Source organism: Solea solea, chromosome 5 (assembly GCF_958295425.1).
Source record: "Solea solea chromosome 5, fSolSol10.1, whole genome shotgun sequence".
In the NCBI taxonomy this organism is placed as follows: Eukaryota; Metazoa; Chordata; class Actinopteri; order Pleuronectiformes; family Soleidae; genus Solea; species Solea solea.
The window spans coordinates 955675-971371 of NC_081138.1; the positions used below are offsets into that span (position 1 = coordinate 955675).

At 41.6% G+C, this 15697-nt stretch overlaps 1 protein-coding gene across 2 annotated transcripts in view; it reads left to right on the forward strand.

Moving 5' to 3' along the window:
- Positions 1-10324: 10324 nt before the first annotated feature.
- zfhx3b (zinc finger homeobox 3b) overlaps positions 10325-15697 on the forward strand; it is a 212955-nt gene continuing 207582 nt past the window's right edge. The window contains exon 1 of one of the 2 annotated variants that reach the window (XM_058629592.1): positions 10325-10411. The gene's annotated coding sequence lies outside the window, so the exon portion shown is untranslated. The remainder of the gene's footprint in view (positions 10412-15697) is intronic. The other variant, XM_058629594.1, reaches the window with a different exon arrangement.

Here is a 15697-nt window from a genome sequence, read left to right on the forward strand (position 1 = left end):
CACATCTTGAACCCACAGTCCGCTTTGAATTCTTTACCTTTGCCTTGTTGATGTTCTCAGTCTTGCCATGGTGTCTGACCTGAGACATGAAAGTCTGGCTGTTCCTCGTCCAGTTTTAAGCCTGAACAGCAGCTTCTGTTTCAGTTAATGACCTGTTTGGTATAATTGTTAAAGCATACACCCGACTATAATCCTATAAAGTCCCTGTGTACCTAATAAGAATTAATGCTGTTTTAAAGACCAAGGGTGATCAAACCAAATATTGATTTGATGTAAAACATTTACACAGTTTATAATGTAACATAAAATACTCTCTCTATTCAAAAGGCCCAACCTTGTGTAATTATAATGTTTTAAAGCTCATGATTATTTGTCTATAATTACGGTGATTATTGCTACCTGCCTTGGTTTGGCACATTTGTTTATGTGCTTCCTTTCTCTAAGCATGTTCTGTCTCTATAATTCCCAACACCATTTAAAAGGATTTCATTTTCATCCATCTCCTCCTCCTCCTCCTCCTCCTCTTTCTCATCTTGCTTGCCCTCTCTAACTCTTATTCCACTGCCTATCTGATTGGTATTAACAGGATTATCAATGCTGCTGCCATAATTAGAAGTAATGCAGCACAATTAGTGATATAGATTAGGGGATTACACTCTATAATGTGGAGCTTGCTTCCAGGCAATAAATGTAATGCATTTTGATCACAAGGACTAGATATCTACATGTCGATATTTCTAAAACACAAGACTTATAGTAACGGGTAATAATTGGCTCTCATACTGTCTAAAACCTGGCTGATATAACAGCATGGATGTTGATTCCAAGTTGAGTTGATGCCAAAGTCTTTATATAACAGCGTTTGGCATGTTGTGAACCCTGTTTCGTCTCCATTTTGCTGTGTATTTAAAGGGCTCGTAGTTATCACCTCCAAATGTCATCAGCACATCATATAGACCAAAGTACAATGAGCGTATACTATATGTGGTACATACACAGTGTATATTACACTGGGGTGCAGGCTGTATTAACCTGTGAGGCCTGTTTGTGTAGGAGCTCCCCATCTACGGACTCGGTGACATAAAGTGAATTAAAAGTGTGGCCATCTGGGGGAGCTAAATTTAGCAAATCCCAGTGCAGAAGAGGAACATCTGTCTTTATCTGCAGCGGCGAACATGGTACAGGAAACCCAGCACATGTAATTCATGCAATATTTAGATGTGAAGGTCAGAGTGCTCCTGTGGGGATGGAGGCAGTTTCTGTTGGGTAGACGGCTTGATTGACCCGGGCCTGGTCTGTGGAGAGAGGTGCCAGCTCTGATCTTTTTAAAGCACGAGCAGGCGAACATGAATGTCATGCTTTAACTCCCTCGTCCGCTGATGCTGTGCCTTTGACTGATAAAGCAACAACACAAGACTTCATATAAGACTTCATATAAGACTTTAGAGGCTACGAGGTGGATGAAAGTAACTAGAGATACTGAGATGAGGATCAAATGTGATGCAGCGATACTAAATGACGGTTTTGGTACTTGATGATTTAGGTTTTACATACTGTACATTCTCAATGTATAAAATACACTGCTTTCACTTAATGATATTTTATCCCATAGCGTGTAGAGCTATTAATAACTATTATATGAAGATATCTAGTAGCATCCTCTCATGATCCATTTTTTACTTAACTTCCAGTGCCATTATTTGACCTTGCACCTTTACTACAGTTAATTTCCCTCCTGCTGTTGGCTCTTATGTCTGTGCTCTTCTGCATCCTCAAAGTCAATCGATTATGTCAGCGGTTCGGTTCTTCGCTCTCATCTGAAGCTTCGAGTATCCTTTGGCTTTCTGACCCGGGCCAACCCCCGCCTCACCCTGCGTCTCCTTCCGAACTTTGATGGCAGCATCCATATCCATGTCACCAGGCTGACACTGTCTGTCCTGCATCAATAAACATTTGGGGAGGGCAGATTTTTCTAGGCTGAATAATTTATAGTGCATGATTAGAAACTCTATCCTGAGTGCAGGATCTAGTTGCTTGTATGTTTGTCTTGGATCTTTACAATAAAACATGACCCAGTCTGATTAGAAAGTCCGCTTTCATCCACTGAGGTGTATGTATGAGAGTGTGATTCGCTCCCTCGCTCCCTCCCTCTCTCTCTCTTTCTCGTGCTCCCTGTGTGTGTGTGTGTGTGTGTGAGAGAGTATTATTTCTTCAAACATTATATTGTATGACACATACAAACATTCATCAGATTATAACAGTGATCCCAAATATTCAAATGAGTTAAACCAATTAAACTGAACTTTGATGTAAAACAGCATGGTCACAGATAAATGTGTAGTTGAGGCTTCTTTTTGTTTAATTAATGTTAAGCAAGTCCTTTATTTCAACATCTCACTGAAGATGATCATAGTGTAAAACACTCACACACCAGGGGGCCACCAATGTGAAATTCAAAACTACGTGCACTGGCAGGGAAAAGAGCAACTTAAAAGAATTATTGTTTTTTTTATTATTATTTAAAATGATGTTTTTTATGGTTCAGATTCTGTCTTTTTTCATCATCATCTGGGAGGACACCGAACTTTAACGTTAAAAGTGACACATTCTCCCCATGTCGGCACCATCACCATCACTTCTGCAAATTGCTTGAAATAAAAATCCAAAACATTTCAGTGTCTTGCAGAAATGAAGCAGGCGTCTGGCAGGCATCGCTGTCCTTCACTGAGGCCTCATCTCTTTGTGTTTCACTGGGCCAGTGGGGAGTGAGGGAGAGAGAGAGACAGAGAGAGAGAGGGAGAGAGACAGAGAGAGAGAGCACATCATGAACTTCTCATCATACAGTAGCTTGGAGTGTCTGTTTGGGGTGGGGAGTGGGTGTTATGTTCATTAGCACAGTCAAAATGCCTGCAGGCATAAGCAGTGGAGGGGTGAGTGAAGGGGAGCAGCGAGGGGAGGGGCTGGCATGTATGGAAATTGACCAGTGTGCTGTAACTGTTCATCGGGTGTCGGCCTTTGAAGTGAGCTGTTCAACACTACAGCCTGCCTTGTTCTTGATAATTGCCTAAATGATCTCCATGGAGCACAGGGTTGTGTTACAACTGAACTAATCCAGGGGCAACCCGCTGATTTGACAGAGAGCTCTTCGCTGTGTCGGGCCCCCCCCCTCGCACACACACACACACACCGCCCCCCCCCTCGCCCAAACAACAGCCTATCTTCTATTCTGTTACTTGTGTTTATTAGGCTAACACAGCAGGGGGTGTCATGGTTGTGATGTGGGTTGTGGAGGCGCGAGGTGGTGGGGGGGGGGGTTTGGTGTTTGTTGTATGGACGGCCTCTGTGCTCTTCAGGCTTAGCCACACGCTTAACCCGCACTTCTTGACATCATCGCCTCAGCTCGCTCCCATTGATATGCAAATCGGCATCAGGCCCGTTTGCAAATGAGGGAGGAATAATTAGTCAAGAGCACTTAGCAACAACAACAATAATACACGCGTCTGATCCAGGCTGAGCTGCTCTCTCTTTGTCATTTGAGCTCCCCCTGGCAATCAGAAAAGCCCCCCCCCCCACCTCCTCCACCCCTATTGCGGCAAGAGAGACACTGGTGGGTTGTGGGGCATCCACAACAAGTACAGTGTTTGGCCTTTGGAGCCTCACCAGGGTTTAGGGAGCCAGTGGAGCATGGAGGCCAAGCAGAGCCCTAGGCCAGGAGCACGGAGTACGGAGCACAGCCTGGGTTAGAGACCTCTCTGGTATGCAGCGAGGTCAGAGCAGAGAGTGAACCAGAGAGGAAGTAATGTGTGTACAGTGAGACCTGAGGTTTACAGGTCCTGGAGGAAGAAAGAACAGTCGCACATTTCAGCTCGACTGAAAAAACCAACAAAAACAAGCCGGAGTACACCATCAATGTTTGCATTTGTTTATGAGAAGCAACGGAAATGCAAAAGAACGTAAGAGAAGACGAGTAAGTTAAAGGCACAAAGTTGATGAAAACAAAATGGCTGATTGCAGAAATATAGACGGCCTCCATTTCGGGGAAAAGACTCGGAACATTGACCTGGAAAAATAGATTATTTTGTCCCATTTACATACAGTGCTTCAAAGAGGTGGGTGTCATGTTAGTATTCCGGTGCCAGGCGTAATGAAGAGCCCCCTCCCACTGTCCCAGGACAGGCCCAGTGGCAGAGTATCAGGTAGACTAAGGTCCCGTATAAAAGCGGCCTCTATGAATTATAAATCATAGGCCACTGGAGCCACGGCCTGTGGGATGCAGAGGGGGTAAGAGGGACTCTATTCCCGGAACAAAGGATAGTGATGGGAGGGGTAAGGAGGTGGAGAGGCGGCGGTGGGTTAGTACAGTAAAAGTTAAAGGAGGACAAAGAGTTTGATGGCGTGTCATTGCTGTCATCTCTGTGGTATATTTTAATTTACACAGTAAACAGAAATCCTTCACTTTGTAATATTTGGGGACTGGACACGACCAGTTTCTAGAGATATCTGTTTAAACTTATATTATTGTCCATGTGGACCTCGTAGGATCTGAAAAGGAAACGTACACTTTCTTGTGTTTTGTGTTTGGGACGCACAAGTGTGCACATGTGCTGCTCGATGCTGGACTTCTGTGTCGTCCTCATCGGTCAGTGGGTTTTAGGCTTGGTTCAGTCAGAGGTGATTGAACAGAAATATTGTTTTTTTTTTTTTTTTTGGGGAGTGGGGGGGTGGGCGTGGGGGGGCATGCTGATGAAAGGTTGATTGATATGGTGTCAGGCGCTCTGTGATGGATTAAATTGTGTGTGCAGACGTTGTGGCCCTGGCCAGTCATGGCTGGTGCTGCCTTTTCCGCCAGCCACTGCTGCGGCAGCTTTAAGAAAATTTGATTTTCGCTGCTCAGAAACATACGGCAGCCCCTTTCTCTCCGCTGCCTGACTTCCATTTAGTTTGAGAGTGCACAAGTGATTCTTTATTGGATGAAATCTGTGCCGGATTGGATAAAGTGTTAGAGCGCTGAGCCATCTATCACTATCACCGCCCTAGCTCCAGTTTCATTTTAAAAGAAAAGAATGAAAGCAGAAAAAACCGAAAAGAAAAAGAAGAAAAACAGACAGCCATAGGATGTTGGAGATTTGAAAATTAACTGTGGCAAGAAAAAAAAAGATCTATCCTCCAACCACTAAGCCTGTTTCCTCTGGTGGAGGATACCAAGCTTTTCTCTGCAGAGATGCTTCCATGAGTCACTCGTCTCTGTGCTGTCATGATGTCTGCTGACTGCTCTGAGTCCACACCTGTTCACTCCCTTCCTTTAACTTGGATACATGTGTTAAACGTGCACTAAACTAAAGGAAATGAGTCAAAGACTCAATGTAACCAAGGACGCTTTATTTTGTCCCATTATTGGTTTTGTCATTATTTTTACAGCTAAAAAGCTAAAGTGAAAAGCACTCACTATATAATGACTTACTTTTATTCATGAATTAAAAACACAGCGATTCATTTACTCCATCTTGTAAATATTACCTTTTCTCTTTCTCAGCTCACGCGTTGTTTTCTTGGTTCCGTGCAGCTGTGACAGGAATAAATTTGTTTTGGAAGTGACAGACCACTTCAATCAGATAGTTTGTTATAAATTCTTCACAGTCAGCTCAGCCTGAAGACCTGTTTCTGCATAACATCCACATCCATCCCAGCTTATACAAGTCCGGTCTTACTCATCACGCGTGCATCTTGAGTCTATCCCGGCGCGGCGCGGCACAGCTCAGTCTCAATCTGTGAATTAGTCAGACTTGTTTGTTTGCTCACATCTGGCCATCTCTCCTCCATTCATTTTTAAACCCAATCTCTTCTATCGCCCTGTCTATCCATCAGTGCTCGGCCGTAAAAAGCAAATGACCATGAATTTACCTCAAGGCACTGCAGACAAAAGCTTTTGGAAGAAAGGAGGGAAGGAAGCAAGGAAGGAGTACCGTAGTTAGAATAAAAACCTGGTTTGGAAAGGCGGCAAAAATTGTGTATTTCATTTTGTCTTCCATAATTCATTTTGAAATGCATCTTGTATGATGTAAATCTGTTGTGAGTCGCCCTCTTTTTCAAGCCTTTACCCTTAAATGTCTCCGTGGTTGGATTGTCCTCAGGCAGTTTGGACCAACCAGCGTTCCCCACCCCCAGCCTTAATAAATCATCATGGAGCAGAACCGCACTTCTCAAGCTGGTCGGAGACCTCTAATGAGCGCGGGGACCACGGAAAGATTTGATCCATTTAAACACACAGTGTTGTGGATGCATGAGCGCGGTGGCGAGCGCGCCCCGGATCACATGTGCATCTGTGTCGTGTGTGAGCGGCTGCCTGCTGCCATGCAGCTCGCTCTGTCCTCTCCTGCTTCTCGTCCACTGGCCGAGCACTGAGTGCCCTCTGTGGAGCACTTGGATTATTTCCTGGTTCCCAATGGCTCCTGTGGGGCCCAATGACCTTTGCACCTATGCTGTAGTTACGAGGGCTCTTCAGAGGAGAGAACATCCTCACGAGTGATACGCAGATCTTCATCAGGAATAATGGTCTTCTGCGTCTTTATAACCAGCGTGTGTTGTTTTTGTCGTCTTTCTGAACATTTTTCCTTTTAAATGAAGCAAAAGTGATTTCATTAATATTTTTTGAATGACGAGCGTCTTTCAAAGAGCTCTTTTTATTTTCTTCACATTTCGAGTTGAATTAATTGATGAAGTCAGCTTCTGCACTGTTGGACTGAAGTGAGCACATGTTGTGATTGATAGAATTGTGAGGAGGGATCGTCAAAGTGAAACCATTAGGGTTGTAATAAAAACATCTATATGCTTCTGTTCCTTTTCTTTTCTTCTCTTTTTTTTTTACTAATGAATTAATGCAATTTCTACGTAGTCGAGGCATTCAGAGGTAAAATGAGAAAGAGATGATATCAAAGTTTGAGGACAGCTCTTTGATACAGACAGACCATCATTAAAGATATGCTCAGACTTTCACCCGCAAATCCACCGTTCAGAAACACCTGACCCAGGATAATGGCATTGAATACATTGTTAATGCATCATTTTTTTAATAAGTAAGAAAATTGCTCAGACCACTGAACAAAGTCAGAATGAGCACGGACTTTCTGACAGTAATAATAAAAGCTTAAAAAAAAGAGTCTTTCTTTTACATTCCTTTTATGTTTCCAACATCCAAGACTGAAGAAAAGTAGTAAGAAAAAAATCATTACCTACTTGTTTCATCTGACTCTTTTCTTTCCCGGCACAGAAAGACTGGACTGATTAAAGATGACTAAAACCTAAACCAGACCAAGCGACGTTCTTCTTTCCTCCTCTCTTCAACTTTTATTTTTAATGGAAAATATGCCCTGAGCTCGTTTACTCAGGAACAGAGGGATATAAATGTTTTAAAATTTAACCAAAAAAGAAAAAGTGAGAGGAGAGGAAAATGGAATGGAAGGAGGAAAGGATAGGTAATATGAGAAAGATTTTAATCTTAATAATTCATAAAGCAGTCCTTCAATCCCCCTTTTTCTCTCTGCTGACTGGTGTTTGATGAAGATACAGACTTTCTTGTATCTTGCATTTCCTTTGCAGCGAGGCAAATGTTGTGCGGTGTAGATGGGCCACAGATAAGGCCAATATATGAGACACTTACCAGGGGGGAGTGGGAAATCGGCGTTGCCCAGACAGAATAGAGCAGGGCTACATCTAAAACAAGGTTAGAATGGCAGGAAAGGCCTTAAGGGATGCTACACAGACTGCACAGTGACTGCAGCACTGAGGGTCACGGGGTCAGTGACGGGTGAGACATGAAAAGATGTCAATGTTTGCTCTAAAGAAATCTGATTAGAATCTGATCAATGACACATTCTAAAGGTCTAGTGTGTAAAATATGTTCATTTGGCAGAAACTGAAGATGAAATAATTATTTTCCATAATTGAACATGAATGTTGTTTTTCATTATCCCAGAATGAGACATTTATATTTCTATTTATATGAGGAGCAGGATGAACTCTGTGTTATTAAAGTGCTATTACAGTGTTATTAAAGTGTTATTACAGTGGCCCACAATGGACAAACTTAACATCTTCTGAGTTTTCTGGAGGGCAATGTAGTTTCTGCAAATGCCTGGAAGGGAAGTGTGAGATGAGGGATATTCAGGTACAATAACACAGCTTCACCTGTAAATGTTGTACGTATAATAGAATGATGCATTTTATTTTTCTTAATCTGAAAAAGTGGCCACTGAATATTATATGTGACAGGGATTTTATTGATTTCTGTTTTAAGATCACATCCACACCTCTCTCAGGTATTGCTTTTTATAGCGGGAGAAATCTTGGATGTATTTTGCACATAAATTGTATAATTTTTTTGTCCAGGATTGACAGTTAAAATTTCTGTCGTGTGTAAGTATTGAAATAAAAAAATGGACAAGCTGAGAGTGTGCATAGAAAGAGAAAGAGGCAGAGATGAGGAGGAAGGAAGAAGGCTACGCTGCTCTGAGGTGCAGCCCTCTGATCTCCTTTTAAGTTGTGGCCCAGCGTGCTCAGCAACAGAGCCAGTCAAACCTGCAGCCCCCCTCAGGGTTCAAGCTCTGCTCAAAGGATTCTCCTCTGCATAACCGCCGGGCCACGGCTCCTTTCCACCTCAGCGATCACACACACACTTCCCGACCATGACTCGCATGTTGACACTGTGTTTGAGGAAGTGTTCTGTGATCATGTCCCAGTATTGATCAGCTATCTGTGATGAGAGCTGTTGGGAAAGCGACCTAAATTCAATCTGGAATGATCGCTTAATACGGGAAAGGCGGCTCAGCCTGCAGTCTGCCATGGCCAGGGTGAGGGTGTTGAGGGTCCAAGGTTCATTAAAGGTGAGGGGCCCTCCTTCCCATCTGTAGTCCAGGGAGTCAGGTTCAGCCAGAGGGTCTATGGGGGACTAGAGGTCTGGACACCCTGTCCATCTGGATGGATTTGCATATAGAGGCCAGCTGACTGAGACAGCCCCTCCTGGTTCGAGACAGGAGACGAATGCTGAAGGGGACGCTTGATTCTGGAAATGTGATTTTACTAAGCAGTGGAGAGCTGTAGTGCTCCACTTTATACTTGGTTAATTTAATGCAAATTGATTTTCAACATAACCATCACTGCTTATATCTCATGGGTCATGTTTATATATGTAATTGGAATAATGCGGTCAGCAATTATTGTGTATATATATATTTATACTATATACATATACGTATACATATAGATGTATATATATGTGTGTATATATACATATATGTATGTATATATATATATATATATATATATATATATATATATATATATATATAAAAAATGAAGTATCCTTTAAAAAAACATTTTTCAGGGGTATCAGTTTTACAATTTTTTTTCTTTGTAGGTTGGATGCTGACAATTGTCTTGTTTGCTCATACATTTCATGCATATGTGTGTGTGTGTGTGTGTGTGTGTGTGTGTGTGTGTGTGTGTGTGTGTGTGTGTGTGTGTGTGTGTGTGTGTGTGTGTGTGTGTGTGTGTGTGTGCGTGTGTGTGTGTGAGGCATTCATGAGATTAGTGTGAACCTTGTCCTCCCTGAAGGTGCAGAGGCCAGGCACACTGCCGCTGCTCATATGCATCTCTTTTATTGTCAGTTGTGCATAATCACAGTCCTCTCGCTTCTCAGTGCCAGACTTTTGACCCTTTTTATTTTGTTGTCCATTTTCAGCTGCCCCGCAACCTAACAGGCATTAGCCTGCTGAACAGATGTGCAGGGAGCAGCCAGTTAATGCTAATGAGGGCTTCTGAAACACCAAATCCTTTTCATAGTCCTGATGACAGAATGAGGAAAAAGTAGTAAGTGGACATGTTGAGTTCACTTTTAGTGAAAAGATGGATTTTTTTTTAAAATAAATAAATCTTTAATTATGGCTTTAAATGAAAAGTGATCGTCAAAGGGTCATAGGTCAGATGTATGTTGGTGTGCACGTCTGAATCTGTGTGCACGTGTCTGCGTGGGTCTCCCACGTGCACACGTGTGTGCACTGTGGCCATTCGTGCGTGTGTGCATGCATGTCCCCAGGCTAGACAAAGCACGCGACTCCTTGGCAGTTCCTCCCTGTCACTGCAGAGGCCTCAGTGTGTGTGTGAGTGTGTGTGATCAATCTCACGTGGACCAGTCATGGTGTCAGGGCAGCAGTGGATCTGACTCTCGCTCTCTCTCCCTCTCTTCTCCCTCTTCTCCCATTTCTCTCCCGTTCCTCTCCATATATCCTTTTCTTTGGCCGTGGGACAGTAGGAGTGCCGGGTCAGGACTGAGCCTACAGAGCGTCCATCTTCCTGGAGGATAATTAATGCATGCCACGCTGGAGGTCTGATCCCGACACCCGGCGGCTCCAAACAGGTACGAGCTCTTCCTCTTCTTACGACCCGCACTGTTCTGTTTCACTTTGTCAACAGTTCTTGGCTGACTGACTGATTTGCTGACCGACACTCACTCATGCTTTCACTTTTTCACACACACACACTCTCTCTCCACCCCTCCCTCTCTCTCCCCCCCCTTCTGTCTCACTCTCTTTCTCCTACATGCACATGCACATGCACACATGCACACTGTGCACAAGGCAGCCCTCATGCCCATTACTGAGTAACTTTTATTAGTGTTTGCTGGGGGTGAGAAGAGTTTGGTTTTTGCTCTTGATCTACATTGTGTGGGTATACAGGTTTACAGGTGTTAGAGAGACACGTTTCATGCTCTGAGGTGGCAAATGTCATGTTTTTGAAGTTGAAGTGGGTTGTCTTTACTGCTCTGGGCTGTACGAGGTGCTTCTACGCCTCTGATCGCCTCTGATCGACTTTCTCAAAGGTTACAGCTTTTCTCTTTTCTGTGATTTTGTGTATTTGATGTGTTATTCCTTGCTGAGTTATAAAAAAAAACCCAGAACAAAATACATGGCAAACTGTGATGATTTTGAAGCAGTTAAATCTGTTTGACAGCTTTGCTACATTGTCACTTTTATATACTCTGAAGTGGTTACTTAAATCATGCACTCTTTAAAACGGCAATTTCAGAGAAATAAGACAAAAATAGGCAGATATTCATTGATTGTTTCTCAAAGGCAGCCGGAAACTCACAGTTTACATCAGATTATGTTCCTTCATTTCTCACTGCTACTGTTTTCTATTCTAATTTCTGGGGTTTCTTATCATTGATACTTCGTGATGAGTAACTTCTTGCTGCATTAAAGGACAAGACAACTTTCCTTGTTCCTTTCAGGTTAGTTTTCTTTTATAATTTGGCCTGGATTGTGACACTGGATCAACTTTCAAAGGCATGTAGAGCAGCAGCAGCAGCTTCATGTATGTGAGAAGAGGAAAGGGTGTTTCCTGTAAGTGTGGCTCATTTTTAGATGAAGACTTTATATTAATGGAAGGTGCTGCTCTGGGAGCTTCTTTTGAGACCATGTGATGGCGCTGCTTCAGTGTCCGCTTGTCAAATGTGTTTAAACCGTCATCATGCTGCAAAGTAACTTAAATGTGTTAGCATTCCATTTATTAGATGAGGCTAGGTGACCCATTTAGAACTTGTTTCAAACTTAATTTACACGTATATACGCATCAGCCCAAAAGGTTAATGGTTGACAAATTAACCCCTGCAGCATTATCTTACAAATGGCCCGCAGCATATGATAACCTATAATCAATATCACCAATTATGTGTCAGACAGAGGCTATTGGCCATGACCTGTCTCTCATGAAGAGACTTTGTGAGGAAACAGGATCTCTTCCACTATGCATATGCAGGGTCGCTCCCATTCTGATGTCATTACAGACACCTGAGACCACCTATCATCCACTGGCTGCATCTTTTGCTCTCATAACCCTCTATTATTTTCTTCTTCTTTACATTCATGGTAACAGTGAGAGGAAATGATTATTTCCTTATTCTTTTCTGAAATCACATGACTTTGGACAACTTTGATGTCTCATTTGCAATCAGGACAGAAACTGAATTCAAAATCAAATATTGTGTTCATTTATGAGATGAATGCACTTTTGATCACCAGGCCATCTTGATTCTTAAATCTTAAACTATTTCTTACAATTACTAATTATTTGTTTATGAATAAAGTCATGTGTAAATAGAAACAAACATGCTGCACAATTTATCTGCTGATAAATACTGATCACTCGTAATTCATATTTTTAGAACGATTAAAAAAAAAAAAAAAAATACAACTGCGTTAATTTATTGTGGCCAAAACAATAAATTGCTCACTCGATATAATGATGATAATAATAATTAATAATAAAGCCCTCAGCACGATTACACATGTGACTTTATTTCGCTTTGCATTTTGTCTGTTTCAACGTAAAAGAAAAAAAAAAGAAAATTTAAATCGAGGCACAATTATTCATCTATATTCATGGAAAACACGACAAGGCTGTGTTTTGTGAACAATGTGAGCTTGAAAGACAAATTAAACCGCGCGTTTCTGCTACGATTTTATTTTATGTATGTATTTATTTATTTATTTATTTATTTATTTATTTATTTATTTATTCATTCATTCATATATATGTGAGACAGGTGTTTGCACCAACTTCCTGGTAATTGTGTATATTGAGAGATCAATTTAAACCACAAAATATCGCTCTCTACATATAATAATAATAATAATAATAATAATAATAATAATAATAATAACAATAATAACAATAATAATATTTACAACAACAATAATAATATTAATAATAATTTTGGGGTGGGACATGTCAGACTGTCGGGACAGTGGAGAACATCCAGACAGACGCTGTCTGCGTCCTCCCGGTTCTGTGAGTGGTCACTGGCTGCAGAGACCTTGAACTTCACCGGAGCTGGAGGCTGAGGAGAGAGTTGGGGAGTGAGTGTTGGGGAGGGCGCAGCAGCAGCAGCAGCAGCATCAGCAGCAGCAGCAGCAGCAGCATCAGCAGCAGTGACTGCTGTCACACCCAGTGCAGAGTTAATGTTGCTCACCGGTTCGTGTAGTGATGGAAAAGTACTGCTCCTGCTTTTTTTTGGCCCTTGAATATTGTCTGTCACTATTCTCTATATTTGCGCTCAATTGTTTAAATATTATTTTGATTCATTGACGCGGTTATAATTGAGTGTCCTGGTGTTTCCGTATGATGGTCATTAACAAGTGAAACCTGAAAGTTACGGAAGTGAAATATTTGCACGCGTTTATTCTTTAAAGGCCTTAAATTTTACACAACATACAAGCTCGTGCAGCTGGTGAGGCCTAACATTTCCAGCCTATAGAAGCAGGTGTAAGTGATGTCACACTAACCTTCATGTTGTTGTCCAGAGCTGCTTCACATTAGGCCCCTGTTTGCCCTTCATGGATATGATAGCGCGAGGGGGGGGTGTAATAGTTTACTGTAACAGGTATAAATAGAAACATGCAGGCAATTAATTATTTCTTTTGCTCTTTTCTAAATGTCGTGCTTGTGTCTCGGCTGCTTTCATCCTCCGGGTTTTTCTTCCCCAAACATGGACTATTTTGTTTCACAAATGTTAATTGATTAATGATCAAACGCTCTCGTGGAGTAGATACATTTACATCCTGCATTGATGTTTCACGTTTCTATTTTTTGCTGCACATCAATTTTGGCTATGTAAGACTACAGGCCCTATCCTCTGTGCGATATGTCAGCGACCATGATGTCATGTTTGAAATCCCTCTGCTTCTGTCAGTGACTGAGACTAACTCTTCATAATGAACACTAAATAAACACCGTTATTTCTTTGCTTTTAAAGGAAACGGATGTTGTGGTTAGAGGAGACTAATGTGAGGGACACGTAAATAATATTTAGAGCTGAAATGTAAAAAACAAACAAACTCAGGATGAAGGAGAAACGAAGATGTTTCAGCTTTATTTGCATTTAATATTAAAACTGATTTTAATTTGCAAACATAAACAGTGGGCCGATTTCTTAAATGTATGTGATATTAATGTGTGAAGTAAATACATATTTTTTTCTCCTTTAAAATATTTACATTTTTTTATTCCTTTATTAAATAAATGTTGGCATGTCCTGTTGCTCGCGCAATTATCTAAATCAAACAAGTGTCCTGTTAGAACGTAATGAATGAACCATTAATTACACGGAATGAACTTGTCAGATTCACTTGGGTCACGCGCCAAATTCCTCAACAGTTGCCCCGCGAGGCAATTAATACAAGCTATTACCCCGCGATAAAGCATAATTAGGTCCGATTAGTTGATAAAAAGGGAGGAGGGAGGGTGGCGCTAATTGAAAAGGCCCTCAGAAAGGAGGCTGCGCGTGTGTGTGTGTGTGTGTGTGTGTGTGTGTGTGTTGTGAGGCACGGGCTCCCCATAAGCTGCTCTCACTCACACACACCATTCACATTCAAATGAGAGTGACAAAGTTTGGCACAGAAACCAGCACACGTCCGCCTCCTGCCTCACAGTCTGCCACACAAAAAGAAGCGCTCCGCCTTTTGTTAACCTGACACGTGCTCAGAGGAGCGTCATTTGGTTAATTCTGGAGGAGGATGGCACCGTGCCCGACACACACATAAATAAACAAATAAATAGAGAAATGCGTAAATAAAAAGAACCCAGCCTCTAAACAGGAGGATTAAAATAATCAAACAGTCTTAAATGGTTTATTAAAATAGACAAATCTGATATTTAAATTTTCTTTAGTCTTTGTCCTTTATAGGATTTTAGAATGAATTTAAAACGCAGAGAAGAGTCAAAGAAAAAATACAGCAGCTACAAGAAAAATCCCATTGTGTGTGTGTGTGTGTGTGTGTGTGTGTGTGTTCAGAATGGACTTTAAATGCATTTAAGCTACAGTGCAGAGAGGGGAGAGCCTTGCACCTGTCTCCTTCTCGCTGGAGATTTGCACCCTCCTGCTGCCGGCATTGAAGAGTGTGTGTGTGTGTGCGCGCGCGCGTGTGTAACTGACCATGCATGTCATATTTTCGACCGAGACGCACGCAAACGACGCCTTTCCTGCGGCATTTGTCTCTTTCTTGTGCGCTGCACTGAATATGTGACCTAAATAACCATTTGATTGTCTGTTCCTGCTTTTAGACTCGTCATAAGAATCATGTGTAACTTTAAAACCCTCCTCTCCCTCCCTCCGTCCTTCCTCATGATGTCGCCTTCTTTGATGAGTGTAATATTAACATGATAAGGAGATGTCAATGAAAAAAGCTCTCTACCTGACTGAGCAGATGGTTGTGTGATATAGTGGCTCTAATGTAATATTAATGCATGCAGGGCTTGTTTCTTATCAGGAAGGATCTCTCCAAAATTGTCCTCCACAGGGACCCACTTAGAGTGAAGCACACATAATAGAAATAATCACTCTTTTTTCTTTTTAGCCTGCATCTGAAAGATATCACTCCACTTTATGCAGAAAGTGACACAAATCTGAAACGCTAGTTAAGGTTAGGTTCAGTCCTTAGTGAAAACACGTTTTCTGGTTAAATTTAACAGATCATTTCCTGTTTTTATGAAATAACGGTGAAAATTAAGTCTGAAGTTGTCAGACTTTAAATATAAAATAATAATAATTATAAAATAAAGAAATGTAGGTTTATATGAACTGATCACAAAATTCAATATTGAGCAACAATGAATGACAAATCAGCAGCTGTGAATTTAAATAACC